Raw genomic sequence first — 15,141 nt, forward strand, 5'->3', positions numbered from 1 at the left:
AAGCTGGAGAGCAGATGGTTGAATGATAACTGAATCAGAAGACCTGAGAAAGCTGAGTCCCAAACTGGCTGTGGGAAAAACCAAGAGACAATCCCCCAAAAGCCTGAGATTGGAGGCACCAGGTACCACTCACTCAAAGTAAGGTGGTCTTAAAAGTGGTCTTAAAAACGGGAGGACTCCGCGATGAAGAGTGGCTCCTGCTCGCCGCAACTGGAGAAAGCTCTCGCACAGAAACGAAGACCCAACACAGCCAAAAATAATAAGTAAATAAATATATTTATTTGTTTATTTTTAAAAAACAAACAAACAAAAAAACGGGAGGACTGATTAAATGTCTATTTAAGAAGTAATCAGACCACCAACCTTCCCCCAACAGTCCTTAGTGAGTTCCCGTCCCTCCTCCTACCACAGCAGAAGATACTAAGACTTCCACTAGGAAAGGGTAAAACAGGTTTTCTGGACTGGGAGACCTCAGTCACCGTTGAGGGCATAGGAGTCATATGGGAGACAGGAGGTTTAAGGAGGGACATTCTACATACTAAATGAGGAGACCATCTCTCTTCCACCATTTTTCTTTTGGCCTGGCCATGCGGCATGTGGGATCTTAGTTCCCTGACCAGGAGAGAACCCACGTCCCCTGCAGTGGAAGCGCAGAGTGTTAACCACTGGACCGCCAGGGAAGCCCCTCTCCCCAGTTTTGCAACGAGAGCTGGCAGTCAGACTTATTCCCTCTGGGCAAGAGACTGGGAGAAACTTTTCTGGGAAATCTGACCAAGCCAAGAAAGACCTATGGGTACTGTCAGAGGTTTCCCAATGAATTGGCCTCACCAGATCACTCTACAGTGAAGTCGCCAGTTGACCTGTCCCCACGATTATGCACATGAGGCTTCCAGTTAGCTTTTCTGTGCCCCACTCTTAAATATGTGTGCAATCAAGACGTCCCCAGGATGATGGCCAAGTGAGGCCCCAAGACCATCCTATACAGCAGGCTGAAAGAGCAGCCAGCCCATACAGACTGGATCAAATCAAAGGCACTAGGAGAAATTTCTTCAAGAGGATGAAACTGATGGAACACCCATTACATATGAACACACTGGGAGATTTATACCACTCTGGTAGGAGTCGGGAGTTTGGGGTTGAATTAGCAATAACTACACTGAAAACCAAGCAAATGAAAAACAAGACATTTAGTAACTCTGGGGATAATAGAATTGTGCAGTAAAGGGAACCTATTCTATTGGGATGATTGAGAGGTTAGGGGGAAGGGGGGAAGGGTGGCAGTCAGTTCTCACCCTCCATAGTGAGAAGTCAATATACAGTGCCTAGAACCCTTTCATGGGTTCCAAGAGCAACACCAATCAATTCTATTGAATTCTCTACTTTTGCTTAAGGTTGTCAGACTTCTCTTCTACTGATTAAAACTGAAAAAATCATAGCTAAACTGTTAGCCATGTGACCTCTGGCTAGTCACTTCCCATCATTGGGCCTCAAGCTCTCCATTCCTATAACAAGCTCCTCTTCTTTGATTCTGTACACCTTTTAACAGCCAACTTTAGGGACTTCCCTGGTGGTCCAGTGGGTAAGACTCCCAGCTCCCAATGCAAGGGGCCCGGGCTCGATCTCTGGTCGGGGAACTAGATCCCGCATGCATGCCGCAACTAAGAAGCCCGCATGCCGCAACTAAAAGATCTCGTGTGCCACAATAAAGATCCCGTGTGCCACAACTAAGACTCGGAGCAGCCTAAATAAATGAATAAATATTAAAAACAAACAAACAAACAGTCAACTTCCTTCACCTCCTCTCTCCCCTACTCAGCCTTCCTACCAGTATCTGTCACGCATTTACCAAAACTAAATTTCCTTTGGGGGTGTGTGCCCTAGTCTATATTGTATCACAGTGAAAGATGTTGGGAAACCCTGAATGGAGGGAACCTGTCAGGAAATTCCTGGGGGAGGGGCTGGGGGAGAAAGGAACTTTGAGTTTCTTGTATTTAGGTGTGATTCTACTGCTCCCTGATCTTGTTTTTTGTTTGTTTGTTCTGTTTTGGTGGCTCCACATGCCTAGCGGGATCTTAGTTCCCCAACCAGGGATTGAACCCAGGCCACGGCAGTGAAAGCGAGGACTCCTAACCACTGGACCGCCAGGGAATTCCCCTGCTCCCCCATCTTGGACTTTCAGCTTGAATTGTCCACACTTCAAATTGCAAGTTGATTTATTTATAAGTTTTATCTCACCTACATCTTAGACAAATTGGAATCAACTTTACAAAATTAATAAAACATAGGCAAAGACAATTAAAAACTACAGACCAAAACTCAAGTAAAAAGGTCAGAGAAATGACTGTTTCAAAGGACCTGTGATGATGGGAGGAGCTTCAAGATGGCGGAAGAGTAAGACGCAGCGATCACCTTCCTCCCCACAGATACATCAGAAATACAAAGGACCTGTGATGATAAATTGATGTAATGCAGTGCTAAATTTTGTTCCAAGTTTATTGGGATGAAATAGAAATCATATAATTTTGGAGTTACTCCATATTCAAAAAATATTTATTCACTACTGCATCATTCTGGATTATATTTGGCTGCATATAACAGAAAAAAAGCTAATAACAGTATTTTTTTTTTTTTTGAGGGTAAAGGAAGTCTGAAGTTGGGAAACCAGGGTTAGTCTGGCACCTTTCTGGTCATCAAGGGCCCAAGATCCCTTATTGTTCAATATGGCTGTTCAAGCTACAGCTACCACATTCCAGGTAGAAGTAAAGATGACAAGAAGGGTATTTCCTTTCTATTTTAAGGAGACTTCCAGGAAACTTCATATAATACTTCCACTTACATTTTAATGTGCTGAACTTAATGACATGAACACACCCAGCTACAAAGGAATATGGGAAAGTGTTCAGCTGGATCGTGAAGGAATGCTGAGGTGGGCACCTTGCAATTTCTGCTACAAACACTCATTATGTGGAAGGTACTTCCGGCCCAAAGAACTAAAGATGAAGACGATGCAGTGCTTGTCCTTAAGGAACTCACAGATTTGGGGAAGACCCTAATAATCAACTGAATATTATACCATTAGAAAAAAAACATTTTCTAAAGATGTAAACAAAGAAATGTGGGAAGAGAAATGAGGTAGCAATGAGCTCTGTCTAGAGAGACAGGGAAGATTCATAGAGAAGGTAACAATTGAGCTGGCCCTTAAACAGAATAGAAATACAGAGCAAAGAGAAAGCATTCCGTGTGCAGGAAGGAGCATGCACAAAGAGAAACATTAAAACAGATGGATTCTCTGGGGGGTAATTTTGATTCTTCTTGTATGTCTTTAAAATAGGGTTGTCAGAGTTCTGACAGAAGATAAGGCCAAAATAAGGTGAAAACAGGTCCCCAAAACTCCATAGAATGAAGGTTGGTCATTCTGGAGAGAATAGGAAGCCCTGGAGGTTTATAAGCAGGGATATCACGGGATCAGATCCTATGTTCAAAAAAGAACAATGGAATGAGAGAAATAATGAACCAAAAGTGGGGTGGAGGGGGACATGGGAAGCAAAGTGACCGACTAAGGGGCAAGCTAATTGTTCAAGTGATCCGCATTAAGGGCCTGAACTAGGCAGGAGAGCACATGGGGATGGGAAGGAGGGAATGGTTTAGAGAGACCAAAGTTGGCTTATCTCAGGTTGGATGTGGAGAATGAAGGAAAAAGCAGAGACAACCAGAGGAGTCTCAGGTGTCTAGTTAACCCCTCAGGAGCTTCTGATTCTCAGTCTCTTCTACTTTCCTTAAAAAACAAGGTGCTACCACATGCCTGGTACTCTTCTCTGCGCTGGGAATTCACAGGTGGGCAAGACTTCCTGCCCTCATGGAACTCATGTCTTGCAGGGAGGGGTACAAATTAACCGAGCAATTTAAATACAGTGTGGGGTAAGGAACAAACATGCACCATGAGGAGGCAACTTTGAGAAGCGGAGTCTAGAGAAAATCATTGATGAATGGCAAACAAACATGGGAATCAGGGTTAGACCTGTCCATTACAGGGTAGTCACCTGGACGCTGGGCTGCACCGAGGGTTCTTTAGAAGGTCCAATGCCCACCCGCCCACCCCCCGGCAGCCAGTCTCTAGGGGCATATATAATAATCTACATCTTTAGTTAGTGCGGACGTTTCCTCCAGGCACCTGAGAGGAAAGTTCAAAGTTCATCTGGCCTGGAATAACTTTCTGTGATAGTGAGCGTGTGGGGAAGGAAAACTTTCTTTCGGAACTGTAGGTGGGAACTAGCTAGGCCTTTCTGGACGGCAACTTGGCAATAAACATAAAACACCTTGACCCACTGATTCTTCTAGAAATCTATCTCAAAGAAATAATTTAGGATGTAAGCAAACTGTTTATATTAGCAAAAAATTAGAAATGACCTTCTTGTCTTACCATAGAGAATTTGCCAAGCAAATTCATCCAGTTGAATTCCATTCAGCCATTAATAGCCAATTATATTTATAATTGAACTAGAATGTACTATTTTAGTATATGGGTTACTTAAATAATGATATGCTTAAGGCAAAGAACAGATTAATGAAGTATGTTACAAATATATTTGTGAAATGATACCTTGGAATAGCAACAGACTGACACCCAGAAAACCTCATAATCCAGAAGATCTAATAACTGACATTTTCTAAGTCTGATCTATGCTTGATTATTGAACTTTTACTGTATTATACAAATTTGAAGCATGCAAAACTTGCAAGAAGAAAAGTAAAAAAACAAAAAAATATTTGATCCCAATTCCATCACTCAGAGACAATTTGCTACTGACAGTTAGGGACCATCCTTCCAGATGTTTCTGTATACAAACATACGGATAAGAATGAGAATGAAAGAAAGTGTGTGTTTGTTTTTTTGTGTGTAGATGAGAAACAGAAATAGTTTTACGGAGAATGGAAATACCCACAATAGCATTACAAAAACTGGGATCACATTTTTCTTTTAAACAAAGCATGATGTTTATCAGGAGAAAAAACTTGAAGGAATTCTTGAACTTCAGAAAATATTTCTTGACACCAAGATATACAGCTTCCTAAAAATAGTCCTTTTTCTTAAAAAAGGACAACATTAAGATTTTTGAGTCATTTTTAAAAACAACGTTTCAATTTTAGACAATATCGATTGACTTCCAGCCAAGACCACATGAGGAAATCAACACACATATTTTCTCCCATTTCCTCTCCCCTTGCCTCCTCCTTTTAATTTTTTTGGTTGTGTCATTTTCACATAGGAAAGATTAATCATATTTACATCCCATCCTTTTACCACAATTCCCAAAGCTGTCTGATTGGTTCTGTATTTAAGTGGATCTGGTCCTTATTATTGTTCTTTTACCATGACTTTTCCATTTCTATTTTTGGAGTCAACCCTTCATTTTGTCATCAAGTAGTCTTTTTTTCATATCGGTCTCATGGATTCTTGCATGCTTCAAAGGGCCTGTGTCTTTATACTTAAAGGGCAAATTGGGTAAAAATTATTGTGTCATTCTTTCCCTCACATCTTTCGAGACATTGCTCCTTTGTCTCCTGACTTTGAGTATTGCTTTGGGGGAAGCCTAAGGATACTGATCTTACTCTTTGTACATGACTTGCTTCTTCTACTTGGACACTCTTAAGATACTTTATCTCTGAAATTCAGCAACTTCATCAATATATACCGTAATCAGTATATTATTTAGGATATAAATTCAGACAGAAACCCAAAATAACAGTGGCTTTAAGAGAGACTGTACTTGTTTCTCATTTAATGATATAAATTTACTCATTTAATGATATAAACTGATACAGCAGCAATGCTTTAAAGAAACTGCCAGGAATTCAGGCTCTTTCTGTTTTGGTGCTCTACCATTCCTAGGGTGTTGTCCTTGTCCACATACACCAAGATGAATATTCTAGCCAACAGAAAGGGAAAAAGAGATAAGGGAATATCCTTTCCCTTAAGGATATACCCAGAAGTGCAAATATTAATCTTTTGCTCACATCCCATTGGACAGAACTTGGTCATATGACCCGATCTAACTGCAAGGAATACTGGGAAATATAGTCTTCATTCTCGATGACCATTCTACAATTATGGAAGAAGGGAGAATGAATACTGGAGGAAAAACGAGCAATCCTTGTTATGATCCATCTGACTCAGTTTTTTCCTAGGATATGGTCTGTCCTTTTAATCTGTAGATTCCAATCTTTATTTCAGGAAATTTTTCTTCTATAACATCTGTGAATATCTTTTCTATTCTGTTTATTGTGTTTTCTACCTTAGGAATGTGTGTCTTTTTAATTTTAACCTTTGTATCTATATTTGACTTCTTTGTACATGTCTTCCATTTTAATAATCTTTCCTCTAAATATTTTTACAAGGCTTTTCTCTGTTTCATTTTGTTTTTATTTGTGTTCTCAATTGTATTCATTCAGAAAACCATTTCAGTTCTATTTATTCCAGTTTTTATTGCTCCTAATATGATAGTTATCCCTGTGATGTTGCTGTTTTTTTTTTCTTCTTCCTTTCTTTCGAAACTAGGCCAGCCTGCTTTGCATCTCCTTCTGTCTCCTTAGAATCTCTTCCTTGCACTCTTCCTTGCAACTAAGATGCAACGCAGCCAAAAATTAATTAATTTATTTATTTATTTATAAAAAACTGCCGTCTCTCAAACCACTAAAAAAAGAAAGTTTAAGATGAGCTTTCCAGAACAGTGCCCTTGGCTTTATTTGGAAGTATACGGCTTCCTTGTGTCATTGAAGCTGGAGACAGGTAGAAGAATGTTTAGCACTGTCTGTAATAACAAAAAGCTGGAAACATACAAATGACCACTAGCAGGAGAATGGGTAGATACAGTGCCACATATTCATACAATGGAACACGATTTTTTTAAAAGATAAATTTATTTATTTATTTATTTATTTATTTTTATTTTTGGCTGTATTGGGTCTTTGTTGCTGTGCACAGGCTTTCTCTAGTTGCAGCGAGCGGGGGCTACTCTTCGTTGCAGTGCGCAGGCTTCTCATTGCAGTTGTTGCAGAGCACAGGCTCTAGGTGCGTGGGCTTCAGTAGTTGTGGCACATGGGCCACAGGGAAGCCCTGGAACACAATTTATCAATAAAAATGAGTGAACTGTAGGTGTGCACAGCAACATAGATGGGTCTCAGAAACATATACTTGAGTGAAAAAAAGTAAGTCACAGAAGAATATATACTCTGTGATTTCAATAAAATGCAAAAACTCCCCCAAATTAAAATACATTGTATGGGAAATATACATGAAAAGTAAAACTCTAAGAGGTACAAACTATTATGTATAAAATAAGTTACAAGGATATATCGTACCACATAGGGAATATAGTCAATATTTTATAATAACTATAAGTGAAGTATAACCTTTAAAAATTGTGAATCACCATATTGTACACCAGTAACTTATATAATATTGTAAAACAACTATACTTCAATTTAAAAAAATAAAGACAGGGACTTCGCTGGTGGCCCAGTGGTTAAGACTCTGCGCTTCCACTGCAGGGGGCATCGGTTCACCCTTGGTCAGGGAACTGAGATCCTGTGTGCCACGTGGCATGGCCAAAAAAAAAAAAGGAAAAAAGAGAGATAAAAGAGAGTAAACCTCTCTCCTCCTCCAAAATCCTATTTTTGTGTGTTTGTTTAAAAATAAGGCCTATGACTAATTTCCTATATTTTTAGTTATTTATGTAGTGGTATAATTTATTCTGAAAACTTATTAACTTTCTAAAGGCAGAGGCTCCACAAACTATGGCACAAAGTCTTGATATTAGTAAGAATGCATCAAAGCTTGTTGAATAAATGAATGCATAAATCACTCTTGTTCTCTTTTACACTCACGTAAAGATCTGAAGGATTGATAGGAATAACTATATCTAAATAGCTATATGATTATTACTATAATTTTAGATAAAATATAAATATCAAGTCCTTCAATGTTAAGAATTTTTAAAAGAGGTCCAGAGATACTGGCGCCATGGCTTACCTTTCAGCTCACGTATTCGTGGAGGAAATAACACACACTAGGGTCAGTTACCCAAAGATGTCATAGCTGGTAGTAGGGCTGTGGTATTACATTTACACTTTGATACCGTATAATATGGAACCTATAGAAATAAAAGAACTGTATTTGTACCCTTGTTTTAGGACTCTCTAATATAATTTAAAATATATGTGCCTCATAATATTAGTCTTTTGATACATTCTGTGAAAAAAGGATATTTTGTTCAAATATGTTTGAGAAACTATGCAAATTATACTTCCCTCTTGGAAATTAGTAATATACAGTGACATATTAAAGGTTTCCAGAAATCAGATAGCTTTTAACAAGATTGTTTAACCTTCATTAACCTTGTCTCCCAATTATAATTGTCCTTGGAATGGTCAAGTTTCATCTAACAACTATATATATCCCAAGGAAAAAGTCTTCTATGGAAAATGTTTTAGAAAAACTGTTCTAAGATATTACTTGGATTGCAAAGTGCAAAAGATGTGGTCTAAATCCACCTTTAGGGTGAGGTATTTACAATCCTTTCTTTTCGATCTGGAAATGATCAATTTGCCTATGAGGGAAAGTGTCAGGGTGCAGGTGAGGGTGGGCGTACCTGTGTACGCAGGTACACAGGTACACAGCAGGAGGGTGGGAGTATGCAAGCATCCCATACATGCCAGCTGCTGGCAACAGTGAAAGCAGACTCCAAGTATGCACTTATTAGACCTCAAAAGCTGTTTTTGCTGCTGCTTTCTTTGCCCTGATTGTATCTGCTTTGTCCTTCCATCCTTTCTTGTGAAGCTGCTCTGGCTCAGAGGTACCCCACTTATTTTGTTATGATGATTTATGACTTTATCTAAATCCTCCAACTATACTTATAATTAATTACATAATTCCATTTCCATAACGTTATATAACACACTGTCTTATCCTACCCCACATCCTGGGGAGTGATATTAAAACAATAAAATAATTATGGCTGAAATTCATTGGTATCCTAGTTAGAACATTTAGTTCCAACTATCACAGAATAACCAAATGTTTGATAAAACTTACAAGAATAAATCTATGGGCGTGAAATTTATTTGTACTCTTGTTTTAAATTGTGCCACATAGTTAGGATATAATCAAGTATGCAATAAAAGTTTGCTGAATAAATCAATGCATAAGTCACTTGTGTTCTCTTTTACGTTCACATGGAGGATCGTTAGGGATGACAATGTCTGTATATTGGTATATTTGCATATGTATGAATCCATATGCATGTATTTATATAAGTTTATAGACATATATGTAATATGTAATTTCAAAATGTGATTGTAATAAAATTTTAACTAATGTGAAAAAAAAAAAGAAGAGTAAACCTCTAAAGAAAAAGAAGGGAATGATTAAGTCAAAATTCAGCATAATCAATACAGCCTGGAAGGAGAAAAAGGGGTGTGACTGGGATAGTCCAGACAGGGCCTTCTAAGGTACTAGTTAAATTGGAGTTTTAAAGGTAATTAGTAGGTACATGTGTTCATTTTACTGTTATTAGTTAAATTGTACATATATGTTAAGTACATTCTTTGGTTATTTTGTTATTCATAATAAAAGATGGAGTGATTGATTGATTTCTCTTTTTTTCATCTTTTAAAAGATGGAGTTGTTTCTCTTCTTCATTCTTTGGAGGGTTTTAAGAGTGGAGAGAGGAGTAAAATATGCTCCCCCCGCCCCATTTTTTATCAGTGACTCTCTCTCCAGGGATTTGAATAATTCACATGCACAGAGTGTGAAAGCACAGGGCATTATGGAACTCGGGTTTCCATACAAGAGAGTTCATGGAAAACTGACATCAAGAAGTTTTGTGGCTTCCAAAATTGTGTATTTTTGAAACCCTTGAAAGGAAAATGGCTTTAATTGGAAAATGGCTTGGGTACTTGTTTGGAGGATTGGTGCAACAGTACAGAGGAAGAAGCTAAGGGGACCTCACCTCCAACTGGGCCTCGTTGACTCCCAGAGGGAAAGGGGAAGAGAGAGTGGAACAGGAGTCCAGGAGGAGAGATGGTCTAGGGGAGCACTGACTGACCCAATGTGAGGCCTGCTTGATCCAGTGCCCGAGTGGACCCAACACGTATTTACACTAATTAGGACTGTTAGCAAAACTAATAACTAGTATTATGACACCAGTCTTGAGTTTGCCTTACTCTATTATTTTTTATTTATTTATTTATTTATTTTTATAGGTAAGAAGTGGATTTATTTTGAGAGAAACACACTCCACAGTCAGAGTGTGGGCCACCTCAGAAGGTGAGAAAGGCCTGCCTTACACTTTTAATCCTCACAACATCTGCTGAGGTAGTTGCTATTATCGCCATTGGAATGAACTACTTAATTATATAATCTTTTGTTCAGTATCCACATCCCGTGATAAGGTCAAGGAGAGCAGGGAGCATGTCTGCCATGTTTCCCCTTGGATCCCTGGTGCCTAGAACAGTGCCTGACACGTGGTCAACATTCAAAATGTGTTTGCTGAATCGATTTTGAGTCCCCCTTTTACAAGTGAGGACACCAAGGCTTAGAGATGTTAAATAGCTTACCAACTATTAGGTCAGCAGCTAATCCAAAACCACACCTGTTAGACTTCATCTTCTTACTGGCTCTCAAATCGTCTAAGGATTTATAAGGATCACATAGCTTGGTCAAGTTTCTAGCAGTTAAACAGAAATCTATTGAAAGATTAATTAACACCGTCTAAAAAAATCTTAACCATTTTGAGAACAGAACACAGAATTCAGAGGTGAACAGTAGGAGAATGGCCGTGTTTCATAAAGATCTTACACAGAGAAACTCACATCTGGCATTTGAGAACAAAGGCTGGCATAGAACTTGGAGGAAGTATTGTTAGGAACTTTCCCAGCTAAATCTTCCTAAGCTTATTATCAATAAAGAGGGTGGGATATACCGCAAAAAAAAAAAAAAAAAAAAAAAAAAAAAAGAGGGTGTTTTCATTAAAATAGAGATCATTATGGTTTTATAGCTCTTTCTCCTCAACTGCAACCTTTATTGGGCTAAGGCTTCAGTTTTCATGGGCTACCTGGCATTCCTCATTTTTACCTTATTTGCTTGAAATAGTTGGCCAAGGAAGCCTGGGTCCTGATTCCAGCCCCTTCCCCACATCCAGCTTGGTCTGGGCACAAATTCCCTTAAAAATATTCAATAGTCCAAGGCCTCTGGAAGAAGCATAGAAAAATAAGATTATCTTTACCCATAGAAAGGGTATCGAAGCAACTTGTACAAGCTACCTATGGTGAGAGAGGCACGTTAAGTCTCTGAGAAAGGGCTCCACTGGGAGTTAAGTAACAAGTCCTGTCCCATTCCCACTCCATCTATTTCTAGGCAGGAGTCTCGCCAAGCTGCCAGGCAAACCCTCAGCCAGAAAATGCAAGAGCAACTGATGCATGAACCGGCAGGTATTACCCCAATCAAGAGAGAGCCCAGACCCTCTCCCGGATCTGTCACCCAGAGCATGCCTAGGCGGGGAACTGCAAAACACCAGCCTCAGGCGGCACACATTCTCTCCTCACCACAACATGGGTAGAGGTCAGGGTGCAAAGGTTTCAGATAACTCGAATTCTCTGTAGTTTTAGTAACTAACATTGCATAGCTTTTGATGATCTCTGAGCCATTTCTGAGGTGCAGAGTGTTTTCACATGCACCTCCTATTGAGGTAGATGGACCAATATTATTATTCACAAATTAGAGATGAACAAAGAGATTGTTATTTGTCTAAAGCCATGTCATTCCTCCCCAAACCAGCCTCCTGGTGTACTGCTGCTCAGTCATGGTGTTTGGCTTTTCTTCCTCTTCAAGTCAATCATCTGCCGCTTGTACATCACAATTTCTCAACCTTTGGTGTACCATCACTTAGAAAACCTAATCTATCCACTGACATACACAGGCATGTGTGCACACACACAGACACAATTGAGTATTAACTCTCAGGACTCTCAGAGATCCCCTGAAGACCATGGACAGAGGGCTGAGAATCCTTTTAGAACTAACATGTGTGAGACCAAAGGGACATAATAACCAAATGTAATATATGAACTGTATTTTCTGGTTCCAAAATTCAGCTACAGAATACATCTTAGGAACCACTAGAGAAATCTGAATATGGAATATATATATATTAAATTTTATTAAGGAATTTTCTTAAGTGATACTAGGTTAACTTTCTTTGATGTGATAATGGTGTTTATTTTTTAAATTATTATTTATTTATTTATTTTTGGCTGCGTTGGGTCTTCATTGCTGCGCACGGGCTTTCTCTAGTTGCGGCGAGCGGGGGCTACCCTTCGCTGCGGTGCGCAGGGTTCTTATTGTGGTGGCTTCTCTTGTTGCGGAGCACAGGCTCTAGGTGGGTGGGCTTCAGTAGTTGTGGCTCATGGGCTCTAGAGCGCAGGCTCGGTAGTTGTGGCGCACGGGCTTAGCTGCTCTGCGGCATGTGGGACCTTCCCAGACCAGGGCTCGAACACCAGTCCCCTAAATCGGCAGGCGGATTCTTAACCACTGCACCACCACGAAGTCCCAATAATGGTGTTTATTTATGGGGGAGAATATACTGATTTTTAGGAGATGCTTAAGTACTGAGAGGTGAAATATCATGAAGTCTGCAACACGTTTTCAAATGGTTCAGGAAAATATAGAACAATATAAGATTGAACAATATGACATTTGCCAATATTATATCATTTTTAACCTATGAAAACAGCAATTGCATGATTTAACCTAATTTATAAAGAAAATACAGCAAACTAGTAACAGTTTAACCTAGGTGGTGATATATGCATGTTCATTGAAAAGTTCTTTCAACTTTTCTGTACATTGGAAAATTTTCATAATAAATACATTTTCCTAATTAAATGTTGGGGAAAAAAGTTTCTGTTTGTGATACCTCTCAAATCTGCTCCTCTATTAGTTATCTATTGCTATGTAAGAAATTACCCCAAAATTTAGTGGCTTAAAACAGCAAACATTTCTAGGTAAATACCCGAAAGAACTGAAAGCACAGATTGAAAGAGATATTCGTACATCCATGTTCACAGCAGCATTATTCACAGCAGCCAAAAACTGGATGCAACTTAAGGGTCCATCAGTGGATGAATGGGTAAACGAGATGTGGTCTCTACATACAAAGGAATATTATTCAGCCTTAAAAAGGAAGGAGGGCTTCCCTGGTGGCGCAGTGGTTGAGAGTCCGCCTGCCGATGCGGGGGACGCGGGTTCGTGCCCCGGTCCGGGAAGATCCCACGTGCCGCGGAGCAACGAAGCCCGTGCGCCACAACTACTGAGCCTGCGCGCTAGAGCCCATGAGCCACAACTACTGAAGCCTGCGTGCCACAACTACTGAAGCCCACACGCCTAGAGCCCGTGCTCCACAACAAGAGAAGCCACTGCAATGAGAAGCCCGCGCACTGCAACGAAGAGTAGCCCCTGCTCGCCGCAGCTAGAGAAAAGCCCGTGGGCAGCAACGAAGGCCCAACGCGGCCAAAAATAAATTTTTTTAAAATAATAATAGGACTTCCCTGGTGGCACAGTGGTTAAGAATCCGCCTGCCAATGCAGGAGACACGGGTTCGAGCCCTGGTCCGGGAAGATCCCACATGCCGCGGAGCAACGAAGCCCGCGCGCCACAGCTACTGAGCCTGCGCGCTAGAGCCCAAGAGCCACAATTACTGAAGCACGCGCGCGCCTAGAGCCCGTGCTCCGCAACCAGAGAAGCCACCGCAATGAGAAGTCCGCGCGCGGCAATGAAGAATAGCCCCCGCTCGCCGGAACTAGGGAAAGCCCGCACACAGCAATAAAGACCCAACACAGCCAACAATAAATAAATAAATAAATATAAATTTTAAAAAATGATAATAAATAAGAAAAGAAAAAAAAAATTTTCAAACAAAACAAAAAAGCAAACAAACAAAAAAAAGGCACTAGGTCCACTCAAGGGGAAAGGTTACACAGAGCATGAAAACCAGAAGGTCAGGGTCTTTGAGAACCTTCTTAGAAGCTGCCTACCACAGTCTGCCCTCTGAACCCGATGACTCACATCCCCTCTCATGTATAAAATACATTCACTCCCTCAGAAGGTCCTCAAAAGTCACATCCCATTACAGCAACAGTTCAAAATCCAAAATGTCATCATTTAAATGAGGACCAGGTGTGGATCAGGCTCCAGGTATAGTTCCTTGAATGTACTTCCTCTCAATCTGTGCACCTGTGAAACTAGACACGATATCTACCTCAGCACGAATATACACACTAGTGGAACAGGCATAGGATCAACACCGTAGACATGTATCTTCAAAAATGGGGAAAACGGGAGCCACAAAGTAGTCACACGAAGGGTCATAGCAATTCCAAAATCCGGCAGGCCAATGGTGGAACTTACTTAACTAGGTTTCAAGGACAAGGAATAAGTCTCTGTGGTTCTTGGCTATGCCCTCTGAGTTCTTGGTTCTGTTCTCTGAGCCTTTCTTTTCATGAAGGGTAGCCCATGGGTTTGCAGCTGAGTAGTTTCTTAGCCTTTTTCTGCCAGTAGAATTTTGGGGTCCAATGGCCTTTTTTCAGTTTGTACAATCTCCTGTCCCTTTCGGTCTAAGTTGGCAGTGTTTTCACTGATATCATTCTCACAAAAACTTTGTGAGTCTCCTGTGATTCTCACTGGGGTTCTCTCCATTAGACAAAAGCTGCGCCCACAAATCTCTGCAGGATAAGTCCTTCTCCTTGGCCTCCTGCTGAGACAGCAAAGGAACAATGATGCCCTTAAGCTTTCCAGAGTCTCTGCTGTTTGAGAGAATCTGTGAAGCATACATGTTTCAAAAAGCTCTTTGTGTGTCTGAATGGTATTCTGAGGTACTATCCTAGTTCTTTCCGCGGTCTTAACAGAAGACTTACAGTCACATCTTTTGCTCCATCTCTAGACCTCTGTTGGAACAGCCCCTTGGACTTAAACTTTCCTCAGAAGCCATTTCTTAATTTTAGCACCTTTTACCTCTGGAGAGGCTGAGAATTTGTAAAGCCATCAAGTCCTGGCTCCTTTTTGTTTAACAGTCCCTCCCGCAGTTTATC

General features: G+C 40.3%; 1 long non-coding RNA gene across 1 annotated transcript; it reads right to left on the bottom strand.

Annotated features, from left to right (window-relative positions):
• Positions 1 to 6,945: 6,945 nt before the first annotated feature.
• LOC114487401 (uncharacterized) lies at positions 6,946 to 11,524 on the bottom strand. The gene is made up of 4 exons (XR_003682461.2): positions 11,132 to 11,524; positions 10,615 to 10,686; positions 8,030 to 8,150; positions 6,946 to 7,114 (listed from the first exon to the last, which is right to left on the bottom strand). It is a non-coding gene; the product is annotated as an uncharacterized lncRNA (long non-coding RNA).
• Between the last annotated feature and the right edge of the window lie 3,617 nt (positions 11,525 to 15,141).

The sequence above is a fragment of the Physeter macrocephalus genome, chromosome 12 (assembly GCF_002837175.3).
Source record: "Physeter macrocephalus isolate SW-GA chromosome 12, ASM283717v5, whole genome shotgun sequence".
In the NCBI taxonomy this organism is placed as follows: domain Eukaryota; kingdom Metazoa; phylum Chordata; class Mammalia; order Artiodactyla; family Physeteridae; genus Physeter; species Physeter macrocephalus.